Below are 16656 nucleotides of genomic sequence, written 5' to 3'. Positions count from 1 at the left end.
AGAAAGCAATTGAGTCAGCATGGAGTAGCTTTGAAATAATTTCTGTAGCACTGCTATACATGCCACTGTTTTCACATCGTTAACAGAAACATAAAATGAAAAAGTGAGCTTAACGTTCTGCCCTGAGCCACTGCTCAATTAAATCAATGAAAAGCCCCTGCGTGATTTCATTGGGCTTTACTCTACTGCTGTTTGAGTCAATGGCACAGACTTTGTTTTAATCAGTAAAATCAATGAAGGTTTGTGAGTTCACTCTCTTACACAACAGGAAGAAGGCATTTTTGCCTCTGATGCAGCTCTTTATTAAACGCGTGAATCAAACCAATGTAGTACGTAACATAGAAAACAGCCATTTTGCCCGAAATCCAGCATTCAGATAAGCATGGCTCTCCCCCCCCCCCTTCTGCAATCCAGTGGCTGTGGACTTTTCTGCTTCTTGATGTGGATGCAATCTCATCAAAGTGGATTTTTAAAAATAAATGATCTGTTCTTATTTTGAAAACATGGAGGACTGGAGCTGTTCTGTACTTGTGTCTGTGCCCTTTCCCAACCTGAAAGCGATATGAGTAGCATAATGAGGATCAGAGTCAGGATCACAAAACTGGCTCTGTGCTGCTGCATAATGCATCTTGGTGTGGTTTTAAGATGGAGACAGAAGAGATTTTAATAATGCTTAGGTATCTTCTGGGAGTGGGCCAAAGACGGCATCTGGCCTTCAATCTGCTGACAGTGCAATTCTGCCCATAACTACTATTACTGGAACCAAGGTGTGGACTAGAGGTGCAAGGTGTACCAATAAACAGGAATGTACATTCATTCAACGAATGGAAAATTAAGCAAACGAATCTCATTTATTTTACTTGTAAAAATGAAAAGGCACTACAAATGAATGACTTTTGAGTGAATCTTCTATTCATATTGTTGCATACCACCCCAATCGCTGAGTGATGCAAGATTCCAGGGGTTTCGGGTGCTTATCCTGGATTCATGTTTCCTTTTGGAAATGAGGCACTGTGGAGACTATGGGGTCTTTATGAGACATAGTTTATTTATACATACATACAACCTGAGCCTACAATGGAGGGGTTCACAGAATTAAAACCCCCAAAGGTCTTGTTTCTCTGATAACCACAGCCTTGGATTCAAACAGAACTCAGACATTGCTCTCAAATGCTTCTCTGACTCTCCAGCTTGCTGCTTTACCTCTGGGTTGCATCACCCGCATCACCCTAAACTGGGCACTGGTACAGTTCACAGAAAGGTTACTGGGAGGGGGTGAAGAGGCAGCAGGCATAATCCAACCTGTCCATTCTTTACCAACGCAACAGGTCTCTAACAATGCAATAGGCCTTTTGCCCTCATTGCCCACAGAGAACTCTCCAGTCACGGTGGTGAAAGGCAAGCAAGGGGAGGGAGTTTATAAAAGTGAGTGACATGTGATTTTTTCCCTTGAGCTGTTTCTCTCGCTGTCTGGGGTTCCCTTTGGTGTTTCCTATACGCAAAATCAGTTTAGTTTCTCTCCTATGGCTTCAGACTACCTGGCACCTTGCTTCTTAAGATTACTCCTCCACCTTCCTTCTTAAGATTAGCATCCATCTGTCTACCTGGTTACTCCTTTGCTGTGCCACTAGGTAGTTCTGCTTCATTCGCATGGCAGTTAGGACAGGCGTAGCCAACATGCTACTCTCCAGATGTTGTTGGACTACCCTCCCATTCCTGACCATTGGCTATGCTGCCTAGGGCAGTTGTAGTCTGAAGAACACCTGGAGGCACCATGTTGGCTATCCCTGAGTTAGGCTGTGTTGTATGCCTTTTAGTTTCCCATAAATGGGGGCCCTTTGTACTGAAATGTCACAGGTCTAATCCTTGGGCAGTAGGGGAGTAGAGTACCAGAAAACCCCATGCCATTTGGATGAAAAACAGTGACAGACGAGAAGAGCACTTTCTGGGTCTCCCATTGAAATTGATGGAAAACAAACAAACAAGAGTAACAAAAATGTGTGGACTGCTTCCAAATCAGTAATGAAAGAAACAAAACTTTTAATACCCCAAAAGGCATGGTGTAACAAAACAGTTGTGCCTGCTCTGCCTCTGGCATGCCTCTGGCATCAGTGTCTCCCAATGTGACTTTCCTGCTCTGTGTTTGCCTTTCAGAGGTGCCTATGTTTTACAGTTCTGCGCAGGATCCTGCACATCTTCTGCGTGCCCTCGTACATCAGGTGGCAGGATCATGGTGCATCCTGTCCCTTTCAGCCAGAATGAATGTTTGCATCTCTCTCGCTTTGGCTCGGGCTCTTGAGTTCTTCATAGTAATCATGAAAGCAACCCTGCGAAGTACACAGTGTACTTGCAGCTGGGGTCGTAAGCAGACAGAAAGGCCGTTGCTGAAAATAAAAGTGCTCCTGTCCTTGATGATGTTTCTTTGGTGCTCTTAGCTCTGCAGTTCTTCATGCGGTTGTTTTGATCCACAAGGGAGGGGGGATGATTTGCAGCCTCAAGGAACAATATGCCCTGGCACGCTGCTGCTTACTGATATCTTCCTCAGACATGTGCAAATACAATTTGCCAATGATGATGTTGTGAAAGCCTCTTTCACTCATGATTGTGCAAATGTTTGAAATGCTTAAAAGCAACATCAGCAAAAGAAAAGTACTGTTTGTAATGGATAGGTTGTTGCCACGAGCTGTTGATTAAACAGTATTTTAAAAAATAACCTTAAATTAAACACTTAAAATTCATAAGAACGTAAGAGCCCCGGCTGTGTCAGGTCAATGGCCCATCTAGCAGCTTGCTCCCATAATAGCCAACCAGATAGACTTATCTTCCACAAAGTTGCCTAATTCTCTTTTTAAAAACCATCTGAGTTGGTGGCCATCACTCCATGTTGTGGTACCAGCTTCCGTAGTTTATGCACTGCATGAAGAATACTTTATTTTGTCTGTCCTGAATCCTCCAACATTCTGATGAGAGAGAAAGAGAGAAGCTTCTACATATCCAATTTATCTACAGCATACAAATATCCTATACACTTCTATCATGTGCCCCCTTACTTGCCTTTGTTCTAAACTAAAAAGCCCGAGATTCCTAGGAGAGTTGCTCATAGAGGAGAGTCTACTTTAGAAATACCACAATTGGTGGTGGGAGTGGACCTTGCAATCTTCTTGTCCTGTCCTGGACTGGGATATGTACTTTCTCTGGTCTCCTTCCACAATGCTGTCAGCATAGAGATGCATATGTGCCAGCTACAGAGACAGCTTGCACAAGTCCTGAGCAGAGGAAGGTGCAGAAACTGGATATCAGCAGGGCTAACCCAAGACATTCTGCTGCCTGAGATGAAGGGCAGGATAGTGCCTCCCATTCTGTTTACAAATACCAACCAGAGTGGCAACTGAATCATAGTTCAACACTGGGGAACAGCGCCTGTGCCAGCATATTCCACTATCCCTGAGAGCAGCAGGCAAACTGCACAGGCCTCATAAAACACACAGCTGCAGCAGTTGTTGGCATGTACAGTCCACTGGAATGCACTTTCTGCATTGTATGTTGCTTTGCAACCTAAACTTCTGAAACGTCAGGTCACGGGTGATGATTAAATGAACAAATATGTAGTTGTCAGATCTGGTTATGCAGATTTTTACTTATGCAAGAATTAGTTAAGTAGAAATTCAGCTAGAAGTGGGTTGGAAGCAGCCTGGGACTGCATGGTTTGGAGAAAAGCGCTGGCAGGCTACATGCAGATTTCAGCCTTACTTTGTCTACTAGAGAACCACTATCTCTCCCTGCATCCACCACCGTTCCCCACCATCTTTGGTAGCTCGAGTTTAGACAGGCCTGTATTTTAAAATATGAATTTTATATTTATAGAGATTATGTATCTGATTGGGAGAAGCCTAGCATCGCATAAATTTAAAGCATAACCAAACCACACATACCATTTCCCCCTTATCAACTCAATTATATGTAATGATGGCTGACTCTTATGGACCAATAACTGCATAAGTTTAGATACCATTAGAGCATCATTGTTAAAGTACCTAACATCACCCAAAATATCATAGAGGCATCTTGGAGGCATCTTTCTAACTTGTTGGCTGCAGTCTGGGTTCAATTGACCCTGCATGATGCAAACATGGCCAGTTCTAGGATTATATTGATTTGCTTGACCAGCAACAGACATAGATCAAAGAGTAAAATTTAGCTGAGGGAGCCCTGTGCAAATGACTTCCTAGCAGCCTTCCTGTATGAAAAGCAGCACTGATCAGTCCCATAATAAATGCAATGTAAGCACTTAGGCCTTCTAAGATGTACAGCACAGGGGTTTTTTTTTCAGCTGGAACTCTCCAGAACACAGTTCTGGCACCTCTCAGGTGGGTGCCATTGCCATTATAGGAGAACAAGGGAAGTGGTGGGTTCTGGCACCTCTTTTTCTAGAAAAATAGCAATGTGTACAGGTATATATGTTCTCTTGTGCACTTCTTATCGGTGGTACTTATTTACATCTACTTAATTGTACCTGCCATACCTTTGGTTGTCTGCTGCCTCAGTCTAAAATGTAATGTTCAGTATCTAGGCTGAACATCTTTCCACCTAGCTTACATTATTTAGTTTTCACTTGCTTGTTGTGTATGAACATGTCACCATGATAATTGGCGGTTTGGCATCACCATAATTTGAAAGCTAGTTCAGTGCCTTAGTTATAAGTGCATTCAAGATGGGGGTTATGAGTTAGATTGCCACAGTGACTGGGCATAATTAAAGTCAAATAGGCTGTAAGCCATAGTAGAGGGGTGGGGGTGGAGCCACCCTGCTGATACTGAAGCTCCGCCTCCTCACCCTGCCCCAGTGCTGTCCCAAGTAAGCAGCAGTGATGCTGGTGTTGGGAGGCAGCGACTCTGTATCTCTGTTTCACGACATGCTAGTTGAAATCAGTATGAACGAACCCACGCGGTATAAAATATATTGTTATTAGTTTGGGAAGGGAGGAGTAGGTGGCATGCCAATAGCCTTCTAATTCCTGGAACCAGAAAATGTTTAAATCTAAGCAAGGATTCAAATTCCTGGAATAGCCAGGCTAGCTTCCTTGTGAGGTAACAGCCTAAGTATTTCATTTCACTTTGAACTTGTATACCTCTTTTCTATATTACCATGCACAAGGCAGTTTACATCAACAAAATATACAACAAAGAACACAACCTTATAAGTATGGGTCATTAAGGTAACAGAGGAAGTGGTTCAGTGCTGTGGGTGGGTTCCCTTAACCTCAACTCTCAGACACACAAAGGCCAGAGTGGAGAATTGAGTTATGGGAGCTAGAAGTTGGAAGCAGCAGGCTGGGAAAACAGAAGAGACTGAGCAGTGCTTGATTTCTGTCTGAATCCAAGGCTGTGGCTACAGGAGAAGCAAGACCCTTTGGGGATGTGAATGCTCTGCACTTTCTCCATCATAGGCTCATATATGTGTGAATAAACCATTTATCATAGAGGCACCACAATCTCCTCTGTCCCTCATTCTGAAGGAGACACAAACCCTGGGTAAGCGCCTGGAAAACCTGGAATCTCTCACCACTCAGAAACTGGAGTGGCATGCATCAGTATATTAGAAATACTGTGCTGCAAACACTTAAGCAGAGACATCACCTTGCCAACAAAGGTCCTTATAGTAAAAGCTATGGTTGCCGCAGTAGTGATGTATGGAAGTGAGAGCTGGACCATAAAGAAGGCTGATCACTGAAGAATTGATGCTTTTGAACTGTGGTGCTGGAGGAGACTCTTGAGAGTCCCATGGACTGCAAGAAGATCAAACCTATCCATGCTCTGGTCCATGGGGTCACGAAGAGTTGGACACGACTAAACAACGACGACAACAACAACTGCAAACACTGTCTGAAACCATGTTTATAAAATCATGGCTGTAGAACGCAGGACATCTGGGTGGACTTTGCTTGCACTTTTCCTCATGACACCTTGGTGCAGGAGGTTAGACTAGATGGCTGCAAGAAGGAACATTCCCTCCTTACAATTCCATGACTGGCTTTTCTTTCATTCCATTTCAGTTCACTCGGAAAGCCCCTTTGCCTTTAGTTAAATTGCTATATAAAGCCTGCAGAGAGACGAGAATACTGAATTATACATGGTTTTTTTCCTTTTCTTTTCCTGTCCCAGAAGCGTTGAACTGCCACTTTGTGTATATGTGTGTGGATGGGTTTGTTGGCATAACGTACGCACCTTTGCACAGTGTGTGTTGAAAAGCAACATTTAAAGTGCTGCGGATTTTTGGCTCCATTTTTCTTTTTTCCTTTTTGGTGGTGATGGTGGTGTTTAGACCCAGGCACTGTTTGGATGTATGATCAACTGTGATATGAAGCTGATGAAAGAACTATATCAACAGTATGAATAAATGATGGCCCTAACATGAACAGCATAAATAAATGATTCCCTCCCTCTTCTCCCTCCTGCTTCCCCCCCTGAATATAAGATCAGTTAATTGAATGCCTAGTTAGCTGGATTCCCACCCCACTGCTCCATATAGACTACTTGACCAAGCAAGCTTGCCTGCATATGGGAACATTTGTGCAGGCCCACCCACACAAACGGCTAGATCCTATGGTGTTCCTCCATGCACAGAATTAATCCTTCCATAATTGAAGGTTCCTGCAAATTGTAGGACAGGATATGATTTTAGCTGGCTCCCCCAACCCCCACACTTCCCGAAAATCTGCTCCAGAGGTTTAAGGAAGCCCCCAAACCCCCAAACTGGCATAGGAGGTAGTTCAACATAGCTGCAGATTTTTTATTTTTAAACCCTACTACCTTCCTTCATGGGACGCAGGTGGCACTGTGGGTTAAACCACAGAGCCTAGGACTTGCCAATCAGAAGGTGGGTGGTTCGAATCCCCGTGACGGGGTGAGTTCCCGTTGCTCGGTCCCTGCTCCTGCCAACCTAGCAGTTCAAAAGCACGTCAAAGTGCAAGTAGATAAATAGGTACCGCTCCAGCGGGAAGGTAAACGGCATTTCCATGCGCTGCTCTGGTTTGCCAGAAGCGACTTAGTCATGCTGACCCAATGACCTGGAAGCTGTACGCCGGCTCCCTCGGCCAATAAAGCGAGATGAGCACTGCAACCCCAGAGTTGGCCATGACTGGACCTAATGGTCAGGGGTCCCTTTACCTTTACCTTACCTTCCTTCATGGAAGGACATTTGCTGTGCAGGGAGGAGTGCCTTAGGATCGAACCTTCTGCTTGTGTTCCTGGGGGTTTGTTCTCCCACAATGAGGTAAGCAACTGGCACTATGTGGGCAGTTTTATGCCCTAGACCAGGGATGCAGGAGGATGAGGAATCGGTAAATAGTGACCTTGAGCATCCTTTCTGTAAGCAGAATTCTGCTGATTGGTTCTTTCCCAGAGGCTCTAGAATCTTTGTCTATGATGGGTGTTTGAGTGTGAAAGGGGTTGTGTCTGAGTGTGCGCTAATATGAAGGGACTAGAGGGTGTGCGGAAGGCAGTGTGCGCCCTCCTTGACATCTGCTCAGAACTTTGTGCAGATTTCTGAGCATGCAGAGATCTATTTACCTGCATTCATGAAATATGTAAATACTTTTTGAAAAATGTGTCCAGGCTTTTTGGCTGACAGTTTTATGAAGTTTTTATTCCACTGGTTTTAACTGCTGTCATAATGTTTTGAATCATTTCATGTAATTTTACTGCTGTGAGCAGTCCTGGGTTCCCCTTGGGGAGGAAGTGTTAGGGTTAAACATCTGAAATTATAATACTCATAAACAGTAATAAAAAAGGGAGCCCATCCCTACTGTAGCTTTTTTACAAGAACCTAACTAATTTTGTTTATTCAGAAAAGTCCGTTCAGTGCATAGAAAAACGACAATCAGCCATTTCTTACAGAGTTATCACAAAATCAAGCAAGCCAGTTTTTCAGGCTACAAGGTAGTATACTTAATGGGTCACAAAATGTGCGGCAACTGTCTTTTGATCCATAGGTCATGGAAAGTGTATGACAACACCCTTTTTACCCGAGGCAGCCTTGCATCAGTATGAGCAGACACAGGGACTCCATCTCCAAATTCCTAAATTTAGGACTCCTAGATCCCTATCAGGAAGCAGGTATTCACTTACCTAGATTATGTTGCCATCAGGTCCATCAATCTATATTGTAATAAGCTGGAGCTAAATACAGATCTATATACGATAGGAGTAACCAAACGCAACATGATTGTTTAATTGGACTGGTTTGTTGTGGCCTGTGTCTGACGTTACATAGCTCCCTTTGCAGTTTCCAGCATAGAAACAGTGTTAGATAACTGATAAGGGATCTGTGTAAATTACAGTAATTAAGAATAATAGCAAAGAAGATTCATTTGGGGGCATTATGTAAGCACACATCAAAATTCAGGTAAGTTTCGTGCCATATGGTATTGTAGTAAGTGTATGTCACACCCCTCCCCCCCAAAAATAAAGTTTAAAAGGCTAAAGGCTGTTTAATTAACCAGAGGCTGGGAGAAGAGGAATGTTTTTGCCTGTCACCTAAAACTATGTAACAAAAGCACCAGGTGAGCCTCTTTGGGGGAGGTTGCCCTGTGAAATGTGAAAGCACCTTGATTTACTTGTGAGGAGGTTTACGCTAGGGAGGCATGCTGTGATAAAGTGTGAGAACTCCTGCATCATAAAAATCTGGCCTCAGTGGTATTTTAATCTTCTAGGAAGGATTGCCCAACCTGGCTGTTGGTTCAAACATGCTGACGGAGACGAATAATTTTTTTTTATAAAAAAAAAAAGTGAGGAAAACTGTAGTATATCAAAAGGGCTGTTGAAGGGGTGGAGGAAGGCTGTCTGTGTTTGTGTGGGTGCCTGTGAATGCATGTCTTTGGAGTTCTTTGAACAGTCCACGTGCTCCCTTTATCTCCAGCTCTTGTTAAATGCAATTGCTTGGCAGGGGTCCACCTCACATGGTCACCTGAGCTATTTCCATTCCCATTTCCATGGCAGTGCATGAGAGAATCAGCATCACGTGGCTCCTTCAGTAGAACACACAGGAATCAGTTATTATTGCTGCCGAGGAGAATGGCATAAAACCCAAAGTAATGAAGCCACATCAGTGTGTAATAAGAATGCAGTCTTTATGTACACAGGGACAGAGATTTGTGGCAGGTGTGTGGGGTGCAGAATAGGTAAAACCTCTGCAGAAACAACATATTTGACAGATCATTAGCACATGGATCACCCCTTCCGCTGAATTACAAGACTGTTTCTCTCTCCAAGCTGCTGTTTTAGACTCCTGCCTCAGATAGGCCAGTGGTCAGGGATGGTGGGCGTTGTGTTCCAAAGCATCAGGAGGGCACCAGATTGGAGAAGGTTGCTCAAGCTAGTGGAAAATAAAGAACTGAAAATAAAAAGAGACTGGTTAAAACTAGGGCTCTATGGGAATATAATTCTTTGGGAAGAAGAACCGATTTAGCAAACATTGTCAAGTCCAGCTTCTTCTAGGATTGATCATGGCTGTGGAGCCTTAACATTTGAGGGGCAAACTACAAGTTACACTGTCATAATGAAGCCTGACGGGTCTTTTGTCGTTGCAAAGCACTACCAGGGAGGGGCAATTGCCTCATAGGAGGGACAGGAGTGCTTCTGTAAACATGGATCCAGAGTGCTGTTAGGTGTGGGGAGGTAGAAACACCTGGAGGGAATAATCAACAAAGCTCCTTCCTGGAGTCTTATTTCCACCAGAGACCAGGCAAACGCAACTTCCAAAGGCTACTCACTCCGCAACTAGAGCAGGTGAACTTTTTCAGAATGTGGCTACATTCTGAGGGCTACGTTCCATTTGATGGCAGGGCTAGAGGCAAATGTGGGCAGAGCAATGAATGTGACTTGTACCTTCATACATTCGGCTAGCACAAATACCCTCTCTATCCTCCATCCATGCAAGTGAGAAGCATAATCGGAGTTTTGAAGACAATTTTGAGCCAGGTAAAGAAGGTGCAAAGCAGGGTGAGGGGCGTGACTTGGACATGTGTGTGACCTGATGAGAATCCCGAGGGCCAGATAGTGATTTGGATTTGGCCCTCAGGACTGAGGTTCCCCTCTCCCTCTCTACTTTAAGTGGTTGCTGTGTATTTGGCAAGCCTGCCAGCCTGCCAGCTTTGAAAATACACTTCATGCCTTTACAAGCCTTTTCCCCTCCTTCAGATTCAACTTTTGCAAACACTGGCTCACATAAGGAACAGCATACATTTTCCCTTTTGACTGTGTTTGTGCGCAACGGTTTAATATGCAGTGGTAGACATTGCCAGTGCCTGAGTGACAGATGGGTTTGGGCATACATTGAATTCCAGGTTTCAAATACAGTATTCTTCAATAATGGGAGGCATAGCCTATCAAGGGCTTAGCTGAAACAGGGGCCGCTTTTTGTGAAGCGTTTCACCTCAACTCATGCCCATTTTGGAGAAGTGTGGGGGCCTCATTAACATTTGCCCCATACACAGGGTGATCTTTCCCCTTCTGTCAGCAAACACTTTGCTAAGAGTAGAAGAGACAGCGAGAAGGTAGAGGTGGGGGAGAAATTGGGTCAGTTAGCATTTTAATGGGAACCAACCTGATTTATCCTCATGGAGCCAATATGCAAACTGAAATGCAGCTATCTTTCAGAATTCACACATCTCTGAATTTTGCGATCTGATTCTCTAACCAAAATGGTTATACAATGAAGTATATACATGGGGGAAATGTCTATATTAGTGAAAATAATGTAAATCATGGTCTTATTTTAGGGGGAAATACTTCCAGAAATGTTTATATTATGCCAAACATGCAAGTATGCATACATTAGGAGAAATGTGAATGTTCATGTGGATTTCCTTTTTAAAATTGCAAATGGGGAGAACTTCAGGCTGAAAACGTGAGAAACTAAAATTTATGGATTTGTCCCTCCCTAAAGACAAGGAGGCAGTGCTTGCTGCCAATGTCTGGGATCATCTCTGCTGCAGTTGGGCTTGTTTTGGGGTTTGGGGAAGGGTGTGTGTTTGCTGTCTGATGGCTGCCTTTGCTGTGTGTATTTCATAGGGTGCTTTCAATAAACTATCCATAGGCATTTCCCCATGTGTGTTGCACATTCTATGGCGTAGCCCAGGCAGTGGCAGCGTGTGGAGTGTGGGATATGCTGGTGTGTTCCACCTGTATTTGTTTTACCTGGTTGTTCTATGCCATGCTGTTGGTGCTCATGGCTATCTGATTGGTAAAGTGTGTGGTACGCATGCCTGGAGTGCACAATGTGCGGCCTGTGCTGATAGGCTGATGAATTGAGCATTGCTAGGGACACCACATGCGCCCTCTTAGTTTGCATTCCTGGGCTGGCGGTTGAGAGCCTCTTCCCATGAGCTACCTAGAATGGTGCTTGGGAATTCTCCCCTGTGTGAGCACCATTCTTGTGGCAATGCTGGCTGAGATGGATCTCTGTTTTCATGGTTTCTTTTCACTATGCCAGACTGGGACCAGCCCAGCTGGTATGTACCCCTAAAACAGGGTTTGGATCTGGCATACTTTACTCTGGCTTAAATTAAGTCAATGTAACTTTTGCGGGCTCCCCATAACCAGGATTGATCTCTGAATTAATGAAGGAATAGATCCTTTGATGTCTATAAGTTTAATTTCCATATAGTTCACTGAGCATTTCAAAGAGCTGTTATTTTGAGAAGACTTGGTTGCGTATACAGTTGTCTTGTGCCGTATCTTACAGGAGCTAAAAGGCTAGCATTTTAGCATGGCAAAGCATGTTAAAGTGAATGTTCATGTGTGTGGCTTTGCAGAGCAAACAAAAGCTATTATAGGAGTCAATTGGGAACGAACTGCTTGTGTATAGATTTTTGTCATGTGGGTTCTCGTTCTCTCTCTCTCTCTCTCTCTCTCTCTCTGTGTGTGTGTGTGTGAGAGAGAGAGAGAGAGAGAGAGAGAGATCCTGGAGGTTAATTGCAAAGAACAATACCTAACATTTAAACAGATTAAAATTATATAAAAGTTCAAATAATGTGATCAGTAAGTGCATATCTTTGTAGACCTCCATAACAATCCTATCCAACTGTACCCCATGAGTAAGGCCCATTGAGCACAGTAGGCTTTACTTCTGAGTAAACACGAACACAATTGTGCTCTTGGCCTTCCAGCATGACAACCTAATCAATCCAAGTAGGCAAGGAAACAAAAAAGACAAACAAAACTGGAAATATACTGAGGGGAGGGGATGTACGTTGCATAAAAAAATAGCAATTAACCTTTGAAGAAGCAATGTGACTGATTAAGTGAGTAAAGAAAAACAAGAGGGCTTGGTATTTTCATGTTTCTCAATTCTGTTACGGGAAAATCCTCCAGGGAGAACCTTTGAAGTTCTTCTCAAAGTCTGCCGTTTGTGATGTGCTCCACCCTGTGCTGAAGGGGTGGGACGGTGGGGAACCGCTGGGCTTGGGTGAGGTTCGCATGTGCAGACCCCTTCCTACTTGAGACAGCTCTTCTTAGGAAGCGAGGCTCCCCCCTGCCAACGTCTTCCTTCCTCTCCCCCCCTTCCCAGCACAGCTGTGTGTGTTGCTTCCCTGCACATGCTGTGTTCTTGCAGGCTGATTTCCACAAGATACTTGCCTGCTTGGGAGGCAAACCTGTCACGATAGTAATCATGAAATATTCGCAAATTATCCTAACCTCTGCCTTCAATTAAGATCTGTATCTGGGTGGATTTGTATTAAAATTACAAATCCAAATGCAAGGCCCAAAGATACCCTCCTCTGCGTGTCTTCTTTCAAGTCTGGTTTGCTCGCTAGCAAGGCTTATAAGCCCAGCATTGGTTATCTGAGTTTTTGCTGGTTGTGTATTCCCTTTGTGTAGAACCCAATTGGCAGTTCTGCCCTTCAGCCCAGAAAGACAACTAACATGCTGCCTCCCTATGCTTTGGACCGTCTCTATCACCCATCAGCCTTGACCATTGGCTATGCTGACTGAAGCTGATGGGACTTGCAGTGCAGCACATTGGGCACCGCTGTTAGACCTTCTTTACTTTCTTGCACCAGCTGATTTCCACCCACTAACCTGCCCCCTGTCCCCCACCAACAGCCAATAGCATCCACATACCACAAACCAGCAGAGTGCCCTCAACTCCCCAATGGATTTCTATCCCAGCTTTGAGAATCACTGAAATTCAGCACACCAGATTCTTCAAATTCATATGGAGGAGGTCTGCTATCTGCCTATAAGATCTGGGCAGCTTAAATGGTCCTATACAGCAGAGAGCAGTTGGTTTTGACTCCTAACCAAGCAAAACCTAGCTAAGCTTTGGAACATTCAGGCTGCGTTTATAATTTTTTTTGGATACTGCATTATTTTTACATTTACTGCTACATACATGAAGGCTCTCCTTCATCCTTATCCTTCCCAGCACACACCCAAACCCTCACTTACCACAAGGCCCACCAGGGCTGGAGACATTTAAACCATAGGGCAAAAGGTTGTGTAAACCTCCATTAAGCTAAAAGCCTCCGCAGATCTTAAGTTGCTAAAAACATCTGAGGCAAGACTATATAGCAGACTCCCTGGTGGGCAAATGTTATTTGGGCACACGAAATGATGGACATACTTAAAGATCCCATTGAATTTGAGGTATGTGTCCTTGGGCTATGAGGTTTCCAAATGCTGCTGCCATCCGCACCACTCCCAGGTTTTCCATGTGGCTATGGAAGCCTGCCTGAAGCTCTCTCTGCCTGAGCTAGTAACATCCAGCTTCCTGTAATAATCCTATGGCGAGGCCGACTGCAATACATCAGACTCATATAATGTTAATGGGATGTCATGCTAATGGGAACTCGGAAGCAAAATCTCCAGACACATCATTGCAGGCATGTTCTGCACTATTTAGTGATAATTGTATTTATTCGTACAGTTGTCACTGCTGTTGGAAATCTTCCTAAAAAAATGGAATGTAACAAAATCATGGAGAAAGGCTGTGCAGAAACAAAAGGCAACAACAAATTGCTCTTTAGGATTTTGTAGTTGTTGCAAGGATGGAGGGAGAGCATCTCTTAAATTCTCTGGCCTTGACTGAGAAGTATTTTGACAAGATGTTTGCAAGCAACGGAGTCTGCATGCTAGGGGAGGGGAGGGTGAGATTTTTTGGGAGGTCAGGGTTGTTCTAAAACATTTGGCTGTCTGAAGCAAAAGATAAGATGGAACCCTCCCATTCCTGTCAACAGCGGCTACTGCTCGAGTTAAAGGAGAGTCACGCATAGATGGTTTACAACAACAGTGGTGGTGTTATGGGTGGCATTCAACTAAGCTTTACCCAGAGTAGACACATTGACATTAATGGGCCTATCTTAGTCACCTTCATTAACTTCAGTGAGTATACTCTGAGTAAAACTTAATTGAATGCCATCCTATGAATATTAATAATATTAGCAATAGCAATAATAACCAGCACTAAGTGTCTTTTCACAAGGGCCATGTGTTATTAGAAACCAATTTAAAAGACATTATGTAGCCTGTGATTTACTGCACTGCTTGCTTAATTACACTAGCACTTTGCCAAAACCTGACCTCTAATTTCTTGGAAGTTTTCTTTCCCTGCAGAAAAGGCGTCCCTTTTTCTGCCTCATTCCCAGGACTCTTTGGAATCCCTTTAGGATTTTGCTGGATTTGAGCTTCTCTTCTCTCATTATGAGGTGCCCATGGGTGGTGTGTATGGGGTTTTGTGCTTCTTGCATGCAAAATATATTACATAGGGTGGCACTTCTCAGTGAAATGAATGTCCATTGGCACAGCCTCCATTCTGTGTGAACCAGAAGCCTCTTTGATTGACTGTATATGGGCCTGAAGTGGATCAGAGCACATATAAAAGCCCTGCTCCAATGTCCCCACATGCAGGCTCTAGTTCAGACCTTCTTGCAAAAGGGGTTTTCTGAGATGTGTTCAGTTCAGCTTGGTTAGTATCCTATGTACAAGAGAAAAGGAGCATATCTCAGTGAGAGAGCATCTGCTTTGCAGAAGGTCCCAGGTTCAACCCCCAACATTCTAGGTACTCATGCTAAGCTTGAGGTCCACTAAGGCCCATTAGATCCTTTTCACATGTACTACTGGCAAGCTAGGTGCCCCCCATCTTATATCTGTGCAGCTGGTTCTTCCTGCCTAAGTGTAGTACCTTCATTTGTCCCTATTGAATACCCTAACTGTTATGTACTGAAGTTCTCACCCTGGGCCAGCAGGGGGATACTGTAGATAGTTTTCACTCAGGTCCACATACTCAAATAAGGGATTGAAAGTGATGTTCAGTGATTGGATAGTTACAGAAAATGGTTACTGTTGCGTTCTAGTGGAGCTCTATATAAGCAGGCTGGCTGAACCCTTCAGTTCAGTTCTGTTCTGGCCTATGAACAAACAAGGGCTGTTTGAAGAATCGCTGTGTCGTCTGATATGTTCACCCACAACTTAACACTAACCATGCAGTTCGAATCTCAATGCAGACCTAAATGTGTGGAGATCAGGAGAGGAGGGGCAGGAGCAGTGTCCACGGGGATATTGGCAGAAGCAGCCAACACAGTGGAGTGGCCTGCACAGCACTGCTCCACCACACCAGCCATTCCTGGACAGGGGTGGCTAGCCAGAACACACACACACACACATTGCCCCTATCCAGTCTGAGTTCTCACATGTAATTGTGAGTGCTTGAAGAGGACTGTGGACTTGTGTACAATATTGTATGTGGTTTTTGTGTGTGGGTGGTAAGTAAAAAAACAACAACAGTATATGAGATTCTGCATAACCTATGGGTAACTTCCTCTCATTTCCAGTAACTAAAGTTCATAAACGTTTGCAATTTATTACTACCCAAAGGGGATATTATGATATATAGAGAGAGGGGGGGGGGAGGGAGAGAAATATGCTAGCAGCAGTGCTCTGTTGCTGCCATGGGCTAGACCTCTCATTCAGAAACATGCCCCTCCTTAGCCATGTGAACCGCTCTGCCAAATGCCGGTGAGAAAGGAGAGCACAAAGCAAATGAATCTATTTCTGTGCTTCACCACAGAAACGCGAAGTTTTTCTCGTAAACCCTGCGAATGAATGTGGAAGCAGAACAAACCGAACCAAAACAAACACCACTTAAATGTGACTGCCAAAAGGCTTATATACCTGAAAATAAGCTGCATATGCCCCAAATTGCTCAGCCTTTTGCCCCAGGAGGTTTCATTTCAGAAGATTTGGATAATGAGAATTACATTGCCTAGACAAACCATTTTTCTTCCAAAGTATACTTTATCGATCCTTTTTAATTTTTTATAAGCTTTTGGAGAGGAAGGCTGTTTTAACTACATATATGAGGAATGAGAATGAGGTCTTTACGTGAACACCATGAACTTTGCAGGGGTGGCCCATGGCATGGAAAGAGCAGCGCAATCAGCGCTTTCTGCCCACATACCACTGTGGTGCAGAACTGAAAAGGCTCCCATGCTCCACGGTGAAGAGAGCCTTGCAGTGGTTACAAGAAATAGAATAGCATACTGCAAATGAAGGGTGTGCATTTGTTTCAGAACGAGTGGGAAACTGAACAGAACAAGACCCGTTCAGCCCAATTTCCATATGTTGGGAAATGAATGAAGAGGGGTCTGTTTGGGAACCA

The 16656-nt window shown here is 44.0% G+C and overlaps 1 protein-coding gene across 5 annotated transcripts in view; it reads left to right on the top strand.

Annotated features, from left to right (window-relative positions):
- Positions 1-16656, top strand: part of LOC310658703 (uncharacterized protein) — a 265403-nt gene that overhangs the window by 106021 nt on the left and 142726 nt on the right. The window contains exon 1 of one of the 5 annotated variants that reach the window (XR_014502421.1): positions 8283-8403. The exons of the other annotated variants lie outside the window; for them this stretch is intronic. The gene's annotated coding sequence lies outside the window, so the exon portion shown is untranslated. Of the gene's footprint in view, positions 1-8282; positions 8404-16656 lie in introns of those variants that run through there. 5 annotated transcript variants of the gene reach the window in all.

Source organism: Podarcis tiliguerta, assembly GCF_965153285.1.
Source record: "Podarcis tiliguerta genome assembly, chromosome: 10".
Lineage (NCBI taxonomy): Eukaryota > Metazoa > Chordata > Lepidosauria > Squamata > Lacertidae > Podarcis > Podarcis tiliguerta.
This window is presented reverse-complemented; position numbering and strand designations above follow the sequence as displayed.